This window comes from Suncus etruscus, chromosome 3, assembly GCF_024139225.1.
Source record: "Suncus etruscus isolate mSunEtr1 chromosome 3, mSunEtr1.pri.cur, whole genome shotgun sequence".
Taxonomy (NCBI): Eukaryota; Metazoa; Chordata; class Mammalia; order Eulipotyphla; family Soricidae; genus Suncus; species Suncus etruscus.
The window spans coordinates 40697000-40714452 of NC_064850.1; the positions used below are offsets into that span (position 1 = coordinate 40697000).

General features: G+C 40.7%; 1 non-coding gene across 1 annotated transcript; it reads left to right on the forward strand.

The window, feature by feature from the left end:
• Positions 1–11361: 11361 nt before the first annotated feature.
• On the forward strand, positions 11362–11527 carry LOC126004811 (U1 spliceosomal RNA). Its single transcript, XR_007494060.1, has one exon. It is a non-coding gene; the product is annotated as a U1 spliceosomal RNA (small nuclear RNA).
• Positions 11528–17453: the final 5926 nt, after the last annotated feature.

The window sequence follows — 17453 nt, forward strand, 5'->3', positions numbered from 1 at the left end:
ATACAGGGGACTGGAGAGACCCCAAAAACAACAACAGCAACAAAACAGCAAAATGGGCTCCAAAGATGTGTCAAGAGAAATGAGATGATGTGTGCACATAAAACCTTTCTACCAAAACAGTTCAGCACAATAGAAAAGTGATGTCTTCTTAATTATGTAAGTGTATTTTCTAGAGTAACCTATATTTTCTAGAGTGAAAACCTGGGTTTTTGGGCATGACATGCCAAAATGGATAGCTCAGGAAAGTGCCAGAATATTCCACAGTTAGAATGGACAGAAAACCAGTTGAAAACAAGATCTTCTCATCCAAAAGCTAAAGAGCACAATTTGTTCCCTGGGCATTTTGTTTTATACCTTTCTTTTGAATTTATGTTTTGTTATTAAACAATTATATTTGGAGATTGTTTAGCAGAGTGTGTTTGCATTTCTAATTGAAGGTCTAATAATGATGTTTTATTTTACTTGGTTTTTTAAAGGTTATTATCATCATTTCTATAAAGTTTCATAAAATGTGGCAGCCAGAAAAGCTTTCAGGGATAAAATAAATGTATTTACTCAGACACTTATGCTTTCCTTGCAATGCTTTTGGAAGCACTGTTTTGCAAAATTCAAGTATTATTTTTTGGAGGGGAAAGTAACCCAGGTTTCTTTTCAATTGGCAAATTAGGTTAGAACAAAGATGATGAAGTGTGGAGAGAGGTCTGAGGGTGGATTTGGATGAAGTGGGGAAGGGGCTCTGTGACAGATTTGCACTATCTGCCACAGAACATTCTAGAAGTTTGTGTATGTGTGAATATCTGAGTTTGCATCTATATGCATACACATGAGTCTATAATGCATGTATTTGTTATCATAAAAATGTGTGTCTGCAAATAGGCAGGTATATGTACACATGTGTCGATGATTGAGAATGATTGTACATGTATGTATGTGTGAACATGCACATGCATGTACCTTGTACCTGAGCTTGGTAAATGTAGATGAATGTTCATGTGAGAATGAGCTTGTGCATTGTTCTGTCTGAACATGTGAACATGAGTGTTGAGGCCAGAGCAATAGCACAGTGGGTAGGATATTTGCCTTACGTGTGACCAACCTGGGTTTGATCCTGCTTTCCTATATGTTCACCTGAACCCACCAGGAGTCAATTCTGAGTTCAGATCCTGGAGTAACCCTTGAGCACCACCAGGTGTGTCCCCCAAACTAAAAAATACTGCACTCTCTGTTTATGCATTGGTTGTATACCTGTGTACATGAGTGTTATATGAAAATGCATATGTCTGTTTATGCATGTAAATATGTGCCTGCACAAAAGAGATTGAGAGAATGTTGTCTTACATGATAGGAGAATTACACCAGTGGCAGGACACACATAGATCATGTCTCTTTCAGTAATAAGTCAACCCACTTTCTCACCACATTTAGGACAAAGGTTGGGGCAAGTCAAGAGGTGGACTCTGGGAGTAGACAAGTCCAGGATGATCACATTCAAGCTCTCTGCCATGATACAGGTTTGTAGAACCACAACATTTCTGGAATCCCATTTTCCCTGAATATCTGTGTTCATTTGTGTAAAGAAATGGCTCCAGCTCATTACCTTCCCTCTCCCTAGTAATGGAACATAGTCTAGCAGTCACTCAGAGAGACAATAACATCTGTGGTCACCTCACCAGTCCCAATGCCTGGGGAAAGCAACAACTGGAAAGGCTCCAGTGTATTCTGCATGCTGGCTCCCATGCTTGATTTTCCTAATTCCCGATTGGAATGGATTTTACTACCAAACAATTAGCGTAAACATTTTTTTTAATACACTCCAAAGCCCTGTAGAAATTGTTTGGTCTACTTAATGTATTCTGTTTCCAAATGGGGTGGTCCCCAGGGCTGCTGAGGAACCAGGGAACTTGTTGGAACAAGGAACATATTCTGTGTCACCCAAATTTATCCAACATGGACCATGGGCCAGACCCCTTTCCTTGGGTTTCATGGAACATGCCACAGTAAATAGGTGAAAAGGTAACACCACAGAAACAGAGAGAAGTAGTAACAGGAGTCTTGGAAAGTTGAGAAATGAAAGTCTAAAGCAGGGGTCTCAAACTCAATTTACCTGGGGGTCGCAGGAGGCAAAGCGGGGTGGTCCTTGAGTGCAAAGTCAGTAGTAAGCCTTGAACGTTGGGGGTGTGTGACACAAACAACTAAAACAAAACAAAACGAAACTGGATTCCTCTAGGGCAGGGCCACAAAATGTTGTACGGAGGGCCGCAAATGACCCATGGGCCACGAGTTTGAGACCCCTGGCTAAAGACATGGTCTCAGACCTACTTTTGGTATAAAACCCAACTACAACCCCAATGCCAAAGACACATGCTCCTATTCAGAAACATGCTCAAATGCTTCCTCTGTCATTTGAATCATGCCTGGAGACTGGGCTGTTCTCTCTAATAGGTTATCACAGGATAGAGTTTAAAATATCACTTGAGTCATAACCTCATCCACTTAGAGAACCAGAAAGGGTTCCCAGGGCTGATCAGAAAACTGATTTGCAAATTACTATAAATTAACATAGTTATAGCGGGGACATGAATATATGCTTGGAAATGTTCTTATGGTGCATAATCTATGCCGTGTCGTAAGATGATAATAGTGGTAATTTCGGAGATGACTTTTCCTCTGGCTGGCACCTTTCACCCTATGATCTTGAAGTCCTTTACAAACACTAATTAATTACATTAATTTTATCATAAAGCTTGCTCATTACTGTACTTTTATCATAAGCCCTTGCCAGCTTGTAGATTTAATACAACATCCTTATTGAAATTCTGCTCTTTGATATTGCTAAAACTCAACTCAGATAGTTCTTGTGCCTTTCTGGGGGTAGTTTTAGCCCTCCAAACAATACATTTTCTATGATAGGCAGAGTCTTTGCCTCCTGGGCCACACACATTGACATTTCAGAAGCCCTCAGAGGGCATCTTGGACATTAGTGGGATACCACAGTAAGGGTAGACCTTAGGGTTGACCATAGGGAAGATTTTAGCTGGAGTGTGGAATAGATGAACTGGAAATGATGGATGAATGAAGTTCTGGGTGGAGAGGGATTGGAAGTGGCATCTCAGATAGAAGAGAACAGCTGTTCTGATGAGCAAAAGATTTAAATGTGGAAAGTAGGGCATGTGACTTCTGGAAGCTCTTCTTCTTCTTCTTCTTGGTGTCTCTGGCAGAGGAATTTACATTCAGGGAGGAGGTCTGAGGTTTGGGAGTGTGTCCCATCTCCTTCTGATAAGATTTTGGGAGGATCACTTGACTCACAAAGAGAATCTTGGGTTTCTCATGCTTTCCATGTCTATGGGATTCTGTGGCAACCATCTGATGGGATCAGGCAGAAGGTTCCTTCAAATAAAGAATGCTTGTGGGAGTTGATTTCCTAGGGAGTGTTTGTAGTTTGTGTGTGTGGTTCAACTCTGGGCTAGTTTGAGGTATGTGGGATTTTGTGGGGATAAGTGGTGGGGACAGGGGTGTCTGTTTTTCATCTTCCTTAAAATAAAGTAGAGACATTGGATTGACCAGTGAAACTCATGCCACTGAAGCACAGATATATGTTCAGGGATTGATACGAAGTTTCAAACACTGGAAATGACAGTGATCATGGCCTATAGGAAATCCCTGAACATTAGGAAGATACTGGAAGGAGAAAATTTTTTACACAGCAATTGACATAGGTTTGCATGCCCAGAGTCTTCTGGAATCACTGTGGTTTCTTTCCTCTGTTGTGACTTTTTCACCTTCTCCCTAAAAAACATGTGTCCACTTGATAGTGAATAAAGTATCTCAATTGCTGACTAGGTGGTTTATTTGAATTTGTGGTAAAATTACAACTCTTCCACCATTTCTCACACACACACATACAGAGAAGTATATATATATATATATATATATATATATATATATATATATATATATATATATATATATATATATATATATATATATATATATTTGGTTTTTGGGCCACACCAGACAGCGCTCAGGGGTTACTCCTGGCGATCTGTTCAGAAATAGCTCCTGGGAAGCATGGAGGACCATATGGGACGACAGGATTTGAACCAACCACCTTAGGTCCTGGATGGGCTGCTTGCAAGGCAAAGGCTTCTGTGCTATCTCTCCGGCTCCAGAAGTCTATATTTTAAAAAGCAGTGAAACATGACATAAATAAGATATATTTATGTCCATGCAGTTTTATGTTTACGTCGATGTTATTAAGACCAATGTACTGGTCTCTCTATCCTATTACATGAGATGTTATTCTAGGGAAAAACAGAAAGAAGCAAGTACACTTCTTTTTTTTTTAATATACATAGTATTTTTAAATACTATCTGAAACTAATCAAAAAATTTTTTTATTTAAACACCTTGATTACATACATGATTGTGTTTGGGTTTCAGTCATGTAAAGAACACCACCCATCACCAGTGCAACATTCCCATCACCGATGTCCCAAGTCTCCCTCCTCCCCACCCGACCCCCGCCTGTACTCTAAACAGGCTCTCCACTTCCCTCATACATTCTCATTATTAGGAAAGTTCAAAATGTAGTTATTTCTCTAACTAAACTCATCACTCTTTGTGGTGAGCTTCCTGAGGTGAGCTGGAACTTCCAGCTCTTTTCTCTTTTGTGTCTGAAAATTATTATTGCAAGAATGTCTTTCATTTTTCTTAAAACCCATAGATGAGTGAGAACATTCTGCGTTTTTCTCTCTCTCTGACTTATTTCACTCAGCATAATAAATTTCATGTACATCCATGTATAGGAAAATTTCATGACTTCATCTCTCCTGACAGCTGCATAATATTCCATTGTGTATATGTACCACAGTTTCTTTAGCCATTCGTCTGTTGAAGGGCATCTTGGTTGTTTCCAGAGTCTTGCTATGGTAAATAGTGCTGCAATGAATATAGGTGTAAGGAAGGGGTTTTTGTATTGTATTTTTGTGTTCCTAGGGTATATTCCTAGGAGTGGTATAGCTGGATCGTATGGGAGCTCGATTTCCAGTTTTTGGAGGAATCTCCATATCGTTTTCCATAAAGGTTGAACTAGACGGCATTCCCACCAGCAGTGGATAAGAGTTCCTTTCTCTCCACATCCCCGCCAACACTGTTTATTCTCATTCTTTATGATGTGTGCCATTCTCTGGGGTGTGAGGTGGTATCTCATCATTGTTTTGATTTGCATCTCCCTGATGATTAGTGATGTGGAGCACTTTTTCATGTGTCTTTTGGCCATTTGTATTTCTTCTTTGTCAAAGTGTCTGTTCATTTCTTCTCCCCATTTTTTGATGGGATTAGATGTTTGGTGTTGGCACAATTAGATAGCCGCTTGCAAAAAATTGAACTTAGACCCCCAGCTAACATCATGTACGAAGGTAAAATTCAAATGGATTAAAGACCTCAATATCAGCCCCAAAACCATAAGATATATCGAACAGCACATAGCCAAGACACTCCAGGACATTACAGGCATCTTCAAGGAGGAAACTGCACTCTCCAAGCAAGTGAAAGCAGAGATTAACAGATGGGAATATATTAAGCTGAGAAGCTTCTGCACCTCAAAGGAAATAGTGCCCAGGATACAAGAGCCACCCACTGAGTGGGAGAAACTATTCACCCAATACCCATCAGATAAGGGGCTAATCTCCAAATATACAAGGCACTGACAGAACTTTACAAGAAAAGCAAGTACACTTCTTACCTTTCCTGTATTTTTCCTAACTTCCTGATTGTGTCCTTATTTCAAATTAGAGATCTATAATGGAATTGCCAAATCATCAGGTTATTCTGAAAAATATTAGGTAGTAACTGCTCAAAGGTTAACCTAATGAATGAATAATAGATGCGAAGATGACAGAATGGCTGACTAGCTGGCTAAAAGGATGAATGGATAGCAGGATGGAAGGCAGGATAGATGAATACATTTAATTTTGTCTCATAAATAAAATCTGTTATATTGTAGAGATACAGCATTTTTTTCTCTAATTACTTGGTTTTGGTTGTAGAACAAGCTCCCTTTGTCTGAGAAGGTCATGGGCATGTTGCCTTTGATTACCAAATATGTCACCTTTGAGAAAAAAAAACCCCATGATGACTCCCATCTACAACCATGATGGGTGGCAGAGGAATTCTTGTTGGCTTAAAAAATAAACAAAATTATTCTCTTCCTTGGATTCTCAATGTCAGGCCAGAAGGAGTGTAATGCCATCTGCTAGTGCATTGAATCTGGGTACAGAATGGGCACATGAAACCAGTGAAGCCATTGCTTGGGCTAGAACAGACCCTGCATTCAATAAAAATTGTGTTCATATGTTTCATTAGATAAATAAAGCTTACTTGGATAGGCTGCTTCAAATCCAAAGTGAACCGACACCAAGTTGGCTGCACTTGGTACAAAAATGTAAGTGCAGCCCTGATTGCCAATTTGAAAAGATCCAGGAGTGCTGCATCTTTTACGTCTTCTAATGAGACCCCAGCCCATTGGGACACCTGGTGTCGAGTGTTCCGATGGGAGACATATTCTAATTGCATGATAACTCATCGACCTCAAGAGTCACAGTTCTGTTTCACAGAGAAAGAAAACGTGATTCGGAGGACAACTCACCAGAGCTTAGCAATATTTGCTGCCCTAACAAAGAACATGTCACCTCTCAATAAGTGTCACTTAACACCCACCCAACAGGTTCTGTTTGGTCCAATGTGACTGTCAGGAAAAGGGCTGTATGGTCCATAGTGTGTAAAACAGGAATGAGGGTGGAACTTATTCAAGGTCTTCCTATAATAGTGATATCGAGCCACAGATAAGAGAACACACTCTGCTTTCAATATGTCTGAATTTTAATTCTGGTTTGGGAGCCCTGAGGAAAGAAAACCTGCTTAGCCACTCTAAAGCCTTATGAAACATGAACATACTAAAATGTATGAAACATGAACATACTAAACTGGTTGCTTCAGAAAGTTGATGTAGAATTTAAGAGAAACCATTTAAGACAAGGTTTGGTGTAGAACAAACTCAAAACATGACAATGAGTTGTCCTCCATGCTGCCACCTCTCTCTTCCCATTCCACTCACACTTGATCAATTTATTTTCCTCTTATTTCTCTAGTATTTTTTCTGGTGCTGAGGAAAGACCTCAAGGCCTCACTATAATGTCCTTTTGTGAAGGGCTATGGTGGGTTTGAAACATACCTAGCAGTGCTCAGTGGTTATTGCTGTTGCTGTGCTCAGCAGTAGCCCCTGGCAGAGCTCAGGGAACTGTATGAGATAACCAGGATCATATCCCCATGCAACATAAGTGCTCTTTATCTCTGCACTATCTCTCTAGCCCTCTGTGTGACATCTTATGCTTTCCCACCTTTCTAGAATTCTCCAGCACGCTCATTCATGCTGTCTTTGCAGAAAGCACAGCCTGCAGAAGTTTGAATTTCTCTCTTCTCTGCTGAGTTTTCCTCACAGAAATGCCTGGCCAGGGAGCATAAATGCGACTGCAGGCCCCTTCCAGGCTCCCTCAGCAAACACACTTGACACCGTTGATTTAGTGCATAAATGTCTGCAGATTTATTATCCATACAATTAAGTGTCTCCCCTCATAAACTTCATGCACTGAGCCCACTCCGAGGATAACACACACAATTAAGTAGTTTTTCTAACTACACAGATGGAACCATCAGACCAACATCAAAGTGGGTGAGAACAAAGTGGTTCCCTCCCTTGATTTCCTTCTCTGCCCAGAACTATTTTGTTTGGCCTCCCAGCCTGGTAACTTGGCATACGTTAGTGCCAGCCATATGCTCTCTGGTCTTTTCAGTTTGCATTTTTGGGTCTCTTAAATTAGAGTTCACACCTTGATCTTCAGAAGATCCATTCATGGACTTCTAAGAGCTTCAGAAAGGGGCTGGATTTTATTCATTAATGTGAGTTTCATTGGGACCTATTTGTATCATGAGGTTTCTTGTCCTTTCAAATAATATACCTATGAAATTAGTCACAATCTTTTGATCTGTTGCAGTATCTAAGGCAACTATTTATCTGTGCATCCATCATCTACTTACCCATTCTTTCATCTCTTTATCCATCCATCTCTCAATCCACTTATCCATCATCTATCCAGTCCACCTGCTTAGTCATCTTTATCCAGATATCATCTACCTTCTTACCCATCCATTAGGTCTATTCTACAAGTCAGATGGTGCTCAAAGCAATGGGAAAAAAAATAAAACTTGTATTCCTAGACCTTAAGTTTTAATGGAAGAGGCAAAAATGATAAAGTACATAAAATAATTGCAAATTTATGTGTCAGGGACACAAGGACTGACCCTGAAAGCATGCAGTCACAAATGGAGGCAGAGCTGTTGCTTTATATCTGTTGTTTAGAGAAGGACTCTTTGAGTTGTTTACATCTTACTGAGGCCAGATAGAAGACCCTGGTTAAAGAGAATAACATTTCAAAATGTTGTGGCTCAGTAGTGACACACACATGCTTTTATCCTCATACTCAATAGGAGAACATATAGACCATTAGATCATATCTGCTTTTGTTCTGGAATGAACGCAATCCAATTGAACTAATGTGTGTTCTTACTGCCTCTCTAAAAGTGTCGATGCTACCTAACTTCAAAGTGGAAAATAAAATGCCATAGATATAGGTCAGAGACCCAGTTGGAAGCTCAGTGTACCACTGTGGGACTATAGACAGCATCAGACTGGCTCTGTAATCTACAACATCTGTTCCTTCGGGAATAGCATAGGGTTGTGGCATAAATGTGACCTCAAGGAAGAGCACAGTACAGGCTAAGAATCGGGTATCCTCTTCTCCACACCCCACTCTGAGCATTTGCCATTTAGGAGACTCTGGGTGGATGATCTATAGGTAGACATTTCCTTTATCTGCATCAGTGACACTAATGGAAAGAATGAAAGATGATGCCTTCCCTGTGGCTTTCTGGCTCATATCATTAAGGTTAAGGGACATCATGAACACCAAAGAAAGAGTACCTGGTTGAATGGTAATTCCTGGAGTATATATCCATGTTCTGAGCCCCCAAATCCATGAATGTGTTCTCATTTGGAAAAGCTCTTTTCTGCTGTGACCAAGATCTGGAGACAAGAGCCCATTACTGTGAGCCAATGAGTTCTCAAGCCAATGGCAAGTACTTTTATAAAGAAGGCAGAGGAGACCACTGGCTGACAGACAAGGAGCTCTGGAGTGGAGTTGGAGGCCAATCATGAAGGGAAGCGGCCACAAGCTCATGTCTTCTGGCAGCTCTGGAGGGTTGGGAGTCAAAAAATGAACTGAGTGGTCACAGAGGGAGGACAACTCCCAGGTTTGCCCCTCACCTATCTCCTGAGTTGTAAGAATACATTTTTGTTGTTTTAAGTCAAATTTGTATTCATTTGTTGGTCTGGCAGCTCTAGAAAAGGAATATTGAGGCTGTTATTGGGCCACTATATCTTGCTCTAGCTAGACACCATTTAGTAGAAAAAGAATATGAGATATATAACATTTCCTAGGAGCCATGTCAAAAGAGTCAACTGAAGGAGGTGAAATCAGGTTTTAATAATCTTATTTCATTCAATACATCTCAGTATTGATTTTTATAGAATCAATATGTTTTAAACTGAGTTAATTAATTTTTCTTCAATGATTGGGTTGGGATGAGTTGCATGCATGTTCCTGTATACCTACATCTCTTATAGGATGGGCTTATGGGTTGGTCAGAGATGAGCTCAGGTTGGTCATAAAGTATCTGCAGAGGGCAGCAGACTTCAGGGACACAATTTCTGCCATGCTGCAGAAATCAAAGAGTGGGCAATGTTTTAAATACTTAATTCTATATAACATGATTGATGAGAGTAAGAGAAGAAATTTTTGCCTTTGCATTAAGAATTTTTCTACTTTTCTGATGCCTCTTCTCATTAACCGGATGGCTCTGGAAGATTCTACTTGCTACATCTTATGTTAGCAAAATTGACCCACGAATTGCCCAAATTCACTGAGGAAGCAAGTTTATCTTTTAAAAACAAGGCATCAGGACATTTACTTTCTGACAAAAATCTGTAATTTGTGTCTATTTTACTTCCCGTTGATTGATTGCCAGACATCTTTTGGCACCCTTTCAAAAATTGCTTGCCAACAAAGTCATCCAAATTAATTTTCTGCAGGAAAAAATATTCTGAAGGACTCTAAAATCTGTCTCCATCCTTTGGCAAATGATATCCTGTGCATGATGACAGAGACTTTGCTATTTCTGTTGGGATAAAGAAAACTCTCAAGTTTATTTTTTATTTATTTATTTTTTGTGGGGAACAGGATGGAGATAGACAACCTTGTTGCCTTTTGATTTATAGATGTGTCCTAAGGGACCGTTTATAATCTGGGAATTCTGGGCTTCCTTTTCTATGAGGCTGGGAGAAAGGATGGTAAAAATAAACTGAGACTTTGATGTATGATCTACTGAATTGAGTGAGCACTGATTTGAGAGTTAAAAGATCAATATTTTTGTACTGGTTCTATTCATGAACTTGACAGCATATCAGAGAATCACTTTACTTCACATCACTTTTCTCATCCAGAAACACAGGAACACAGACCGATTGGCATAGGTCAGGGGATTGTACACTCTCTCCCAACCTCAGAGCAATGTCTGTAAATAGCTTTCTCAGTGGAAGCTGAGGACAAACCAGAATATTTTCCTGTTAGTAAAAGAAAACCTGCCTTTTAATCATATATGTTTATGCTTTTGCTTGATGAGAGAAAATAGGAAATAGACAACTCAAAAATTGTTCTGATGACTGATGATGGAATCAAAAACTCAGATTCCTTTTTTCTCTCTTCTCTACTATCCTAAGTTTACCATCTCCTGGCCTGTTGTGTCATGGTAGTCCAATGGATGCTGACATTCAAGAATCAAGTCAATTTTCATGTGGAGACAGTGGTGAGTTGTATCTGTATTCTTTCCTGTGATTTGAAAGCAGAGAAACTTTTTTCATAACTCCTCCCCCCAATAGATTTCTCTTGTCATTTCATTGGCCAGAACTATGTCATCAGGTCATCTTTTAAAACAAGAAATAATAGGAAGGTGAGTTTGTGATAAGATACAATATGGCTTTCTAAGTACCTTTGGGAGACTTGAGGAGACCATGGATTCTGTGCCAGAAGAAAGAGCTTTAGTGGGAAGTCTAAGTTTGAGATAAGCATGGTGTCAAGTCAACTGTAATGTATATCTATGTGATTCTAAGCTTTGGAAAATATAACTGAATATGCCTAGTGTTACATCAGGAAAACTGGACGAGATTACTAGGTACAAGAATTTTTACACATACTTAACCTGGCAGGGGAGATACCATGATCACGAAGGTGGTTTCCCCAGGGCAAGGCTCTCCCATTGCACTTCGTATGTGCTGACCCCTGCAATTTCCCCAAATGTGGGAAACTCGACTGCAAAATTTGTGGTAGTGGGGGGACTGCATTCGTGCTCTCCCCTAAAAAAAAAAAGAATTCTTGCATTAGATAATTCCAACAAGAATATAAGGTAAAAGACCTGGATGTTGACTTTTTTTTTTCCAATTGCTGTCACGCTTTAGTCCTTCTCATCCTTCTTTGGGTTAGGAAGAGTCACTTGTGTGTCATAACATGTCGGAACTGACAGAAATGCATTCATAGCATGAAGGTAACTTGAGTGCTAAGGTAGGGCTAAAACAATGGCCAACACCATGGTCTTACTTAGACTTGGGCTAAAATTGGGTGAGGTTGTTTTAGAATCTTCTAGTTTCTCTGGATGCTAGGTGCTGCTTCCATTATCAGAGGAACATGTATCTCCTCTTTTCTTATTAACTTAGTTTTCTTGACACCTTGACCTTCTCTTCATGGCCAACATTTTCTTTTTTTGATTTGTTTTTGGGTACACCGGGCAATACTCAGGGGTTACTGGTTACTGGCTCTGTGCTCAGAAATCATTCCTGGCAGGTTTGAGGAACCCTATGAGATGGCTGGAATTGAACCTGGGTCAATCACATGTACACCTTACATGCTGTACTATCTTTCAGGCCCAACATTTTTTAATGCTTAGTCCCTCTCCCTCCTGAAGGGTATCTTGTCTCAGGGGAGAAGTCCTGAGTTAGGAACCAATGTTTGTAACTCAGATCTGTATTAGGTGACCTTAAAAAGTCCTGATTCCACTGACCTTCATTTCTTAAGCCCATGTCTCTCTCCCTGAAGGACAAATTTCTCCACAAAGAAACGCCTTCAGACACACTTGAGGCCTGACAGAAGAAGCGAATGGGGATCAAGAAATCCTTTTTTGGGGCCAGCAGTGAGCTGGCCTTGCATTTATGAGACCTCAAGTTTGTCCCCCCACTAAAGCTGACTTTCTACCCCGAATTGCCCCTTTGAGCCCTGGTGGCTCAAACAATCTTCTGCCCCCTATTGAAATTGGGCCCAAGAAGTACTATATTGTCTGGCTGTAGCATTGAAATGTTTGAGCTGACCAAATATTGGCAGGCATATTGGCAGTCCCCAACACCTCTTAGCACTTCTTAGAAGATCCTTGAAAGAAGATCCTTCCTGTAGATCTATGAATCTTTTTATTTTTATTTTTGGGTCACACCAGCAGAGCTCAGAGGTTACTCCTGGCTCCATTATCAGAAATCAATCCTGGCAGGCTCTGGGGACCATATGGGATGCTGGGATTCGAACCAATGACCTTCTGCATGAAAGGCAAATGCCTTATCTCTATGCTATCTATCCGGCCTCAGATCTATGAATCTTGATGCTAGGATATAACAACAGAGATGTATGAGCCTTTGACACTGCTTTGGATTTTCACATCTTTGGGAAAGAATCCTTCCAACTCTATCCCAACATCTCCATCTGAGAAGCTCCAAATTCTTTACTTTTACCTCATCTAATACCTCAACCTCAGAAACGTGTGTGTGTGGGGGGTAAGGTAGTCACATGCATATGAATTTGAACACATATACTTTGTAGTAAGCAATGCCCTTAGCAGAGGCATTGCAAGAGAGAATCACTGCATTCTGCAGAGGATGTGGGTTTAGAAGTACACAGTCTAATCTCAGACCATTGGCTATTGCTTCTTATGAGCAGGATGACCTTGAACTAATTATTTTCTCTTTCCCAAGGACCTTTTACAAAATGGCAACTGCTGGGCTTGTCACTTGATCTCAGAGCTTCTATGACCTAGCACTTTGGGGCCTGGTCTTTTCCCCTATCTTTCTTTTGACCCATCACCTAAAGGAGGCTGATGGAAGACAGGAAAGTTTATCCTTCTGCAGGTGGCAGTTCATGGATGTTCCTGACATGGCCAAGGAGTAAACATAGAGGAAAGGGACAACAGATAAGTGAAGCTCACTGTACAGGGTTGACTGGGGCTTTAATAGAAAAGTCACTTGGGTTGTTGCACAAATTGAATTACGAGCCTCACTCTTTAATATCATAAATACAAAGTCATCTGGGACTATTTCTATAGAGGAAGCACTGGATTGGAGAGAGGAATCTGATGTATATTTCTGTGCAGAAGGTGATGGTTAACACAGGGCCAATTCCCCCTCCAGTGATGGTTGGTCAAAAGGAAGATTTGACTTGTGTTTCCTGGAGGAGGAATTTGTAGTGTGAAAAGGAGGCAGGCGAGAAAAGGAGCAACCCAGCCTAGGGGACAGTGTGAGCAGGTGGTAATAGGAGTGGCTTAGGTTTCATCAATGCTTCTTTCTTGGGTATTGAACAATAAACTTTGCACATTTATTTCCCATTTATTCTCCATCTATCTATCATGGCTCCTGATTTCCTTTTACATTCAAATGATTATCTTAAGAGTGTAGAGTCACAGGGGCTGAAGAATAGTATAGAGGGTAGGGCACTTGCCTTGCATGACACTGAAACAGGTTTAGTCCCTGGGAACCCATTTGGTCTTCTGAGCACCGCTAGAAATGACCCATGCATGAAGAGTCCTGAGTAAACCCTGAGTACTTGCCATGTGTGCTCTCCCAACAAAACAACAAAAAATGAATATACATACACAGAGTGACAAAGCCAAGATTATGGCTAGCTCTTTTTTTAAAGGATTAGAACTAGCTCAATTTTCTTTCTTTTCTTTTCTTTTCTTTTTTTCTGTTGTTGTTGCCTTTTTACATCCAGCAGTACTCCTCACTTCCTGCACACAGAAATCACTCCTAATAGGTTCAAGGGACCATACTTTGTGCTGAGATTGAACCTGGGTGGGCCACCTGCAAGGCAAACCCACTGTACTATCTCTCCAGCTCTCAACCAGTTCTGTTTTCCCCCTGATGATAGACCAACTCTCTTAACAAGCCATTGAAGTTTCTCATTTCCAACTGATCTCACAATCACTCAGAAAATGAGCCAAAAAAAAAAAAAGTTAAAAAAACATTAGAGGCCAGATTAAAGCTTTGTCCAGCCACTTTTAGATCTTTGACTTCCTTTAGGAGCCACTGAAAAGTACTCAGGTGCTTTATAAGCCAGAAGTGATCTTAATAGAATTGTTTTGGGGAAAGCTGAACTCCAGCTTCGATGTGCAAGGTAGATTGGTGGTTGTTCAAATATAACCTTATAATAAACTCTTGGTTTTGTTTAATAACTACAATTGTGCCTGAAGTCACCTCCCCACAAGATGGCAGATGTAAAAATGCTTTGTAAAGCCAAGAAGACTCTACTAAAGCAAGGTTATTATTAATATGGTATTAGGTTATTGCTTTATTTGGGGACAATTTCCTTTGTTCTTGGAAGTCTTTGAAGAGACAATGGGTGTCCCCATTGTTCAGCATTTGCTATTAGGGATGAAATGGAACTGGTTGAAATTCAAGGGGTTTTTGTTCCAAATTTAATGTCTTATGTAATAGCAGGAAATTTTTTTTTGTTTACAATTTATTCCTGCTTCTGCAGGTGCTCCATGGGCTAGGATCCTGCACCTGAGAACGCGAGCGTTAATTTTGACACAAAATAAAAATGTTTAAAAATATAAATGTCAGCCTCTCCAGTGCTGAGAAGGTGGCAATGGATAACAGAAGGGCATTCTAGGATGTCGCTCTAAAATAGAAATCCAGATGCCTCCTGTGTTTCCTGGTGTGCTGTCGGAAGTACTGGCCCCCTTTTCTGCTCTGTAGAAACTTTCTCTGCATTTGGGTAGGGTAGAGAATCAGGCAGTTCAAAAGCTCTTTCTATTGCCTTCTGGGTGACTGGGGACAACCCTTCTAAAGATTTGGAAGTTTGCATCTCCATCTCTGGAGTCACACGGGATATGTAGTTAAATAGCTACCTACTCTATTTGTTGCCTTTTATTTGGTTTAGTTTTTTGTTAAGAGGAACGTGCTTGGTGGCACTCAGGGCTTAATTTTGACTTATGCTTAGGGATTATTTCTGGTGGTGCTCAGGGGACCCTTATGTGGTGCTGGAAATGGAGCCATGAGTAAAACAAGCACCTTCCCCACTGTCCTTTCCCTGCAGCCTATGAGTCACTCTTTGATAGGAAGGTCAATTGTGTGGGATCCTGGACTCCATTGATTTGGACACCAGTTCATCTTGAACCCTTTCTGAGAAGAGGTCACAGCCTCAAGGATGGACTGCAAGTCTCAGCTCTGCCCATTTCCAGGGGAAATGCCAACCCTGTTTATGAAATATGCAGAGATGCTACTTGCCCCCACCCAACCAGCACATCTCAAACTCATCCAATTCAAACGTCTGTTCTCTGCCTTATTACCCTGTTCCTCTCCAGTACCTGCCATACTTGGAAACCCCACACAGGTCATTCTCATGCCCCTGTGCCAAAATCCCCAGTCCTGGCACCTTCAGCCTTCCCAGCTGCTCTATGCTTCTTCTCTCTGATCTCTTCTTAATATTGCCTCCCCGCCATTCACATCCTCAACCCTACTCCTCCCAGGTCTTTCTCTCCATAGTAAACGCTTCTCAACTCTCCCAAGTCTTACCTCCAACCTCCCTCACCCACCTGCTACCTGTGGGGCTAAAAGACTCCCCCAGGTCATGACTTCTCCCTATTCTTCATCAACGCGTTCTCTTGTTGATCAGCTTCAATTATTTGCTCAGATCTCAAATGCTTCTGGGCAAGGAAGGGGACCCACTACTGTGTCCAAACTGCTACCATCTCACTCTCTTCCTTATCAAAGATGTTCCTTCCACTTTCACCCATGGTCCAGGCTCATCTGACATAATCCTAGGAATATAGTCTTACCTTGTGGAAATCATCACTTCCTTGGCACCTGCCTTTCTACTTGTCTGTTCTTCTTGAGTCAATGTTAGTATGTTCTCCCCTCACCAATGTTTTTTGGTTTTTGAACCACATCCAATAGTGCTTAGTGGTTACTCCTAATTCTGCATTTAGAAATCACTTCTAGCACACTTGGGGAATTATATGGTATGCTGAGGATCCAACCTGGATCAACTGCGTACAAGGCAAATGTCCTACTCGCTGTGCTATTGCTCTGGCACCAAGCATTGTTTGTTTGGTTTTTAGGCCACAACTGACAGTGCTGAGGGATTACTCTTGGCTCTGTGTTCAGAAATCACTCCTGGCAGGCTCGGGAGACCATATGGGATGCCAGAGATTGAATCTGGGTAGACCACGTGCAAGGCAAATGCCCAACCCTCAGTGCTATTGCTCTGGCTCTCCTCTTCGGTTTTAAAACCTCACATCACACAGGTGAAAGTTAGTGCCAGGGGCAGGTATAGAATTTGGGAGAACCCCCAAACATATTTCCTTCAGTCTGTTGGCAACCCCAGCCAAATTATTCCCCAAACTCCACACCTAATTTCAGAACTCTCTATCTCTCATTCTGAGTGCCAGTAATAAATTCTGAGCTTGCATTATTTGTCCCTTTTAATCCTATCAAAAATAAGGGTCTGCATTCCACTCTTATATTTTTGTCATAAATCCAGACTGTATATGAAAAAAGACTATATGAAGCAGATATAAGACCCAAGAAATACGATTCCAAGCTAAAATCTAACTCCAATCAATTTGTGGTCCAAGGATAAGTGCTAAAAAACTACCAAGAATGTGGTAATATACCTTGGCTTTTCCCCTTGGTCACATCTAGATTTTCTCCCAGGTTAAGCTTGCTACAGTAGTGCTCCCTATGCTCACATTGGGTCCTCCCCTGAACCACAGTAGTTAATGTTTGGGATTAGCTGGTATGAAGTCCTCTGAAAGTTGTGTTTTGTTCTTATTTTGGTTATACACAAACACATTGGAATACTGTCAGAAAAAAATAAAACAAAGAAAATATACACATGGTATATACAGGTATAGGCACATAGGTATATATATATATATATATATATATATATATATATATATATATATATATATATATATAAACACATCTCAAGGTACTCAGCACATGCATGTGTTGATTCTCCTGTTGA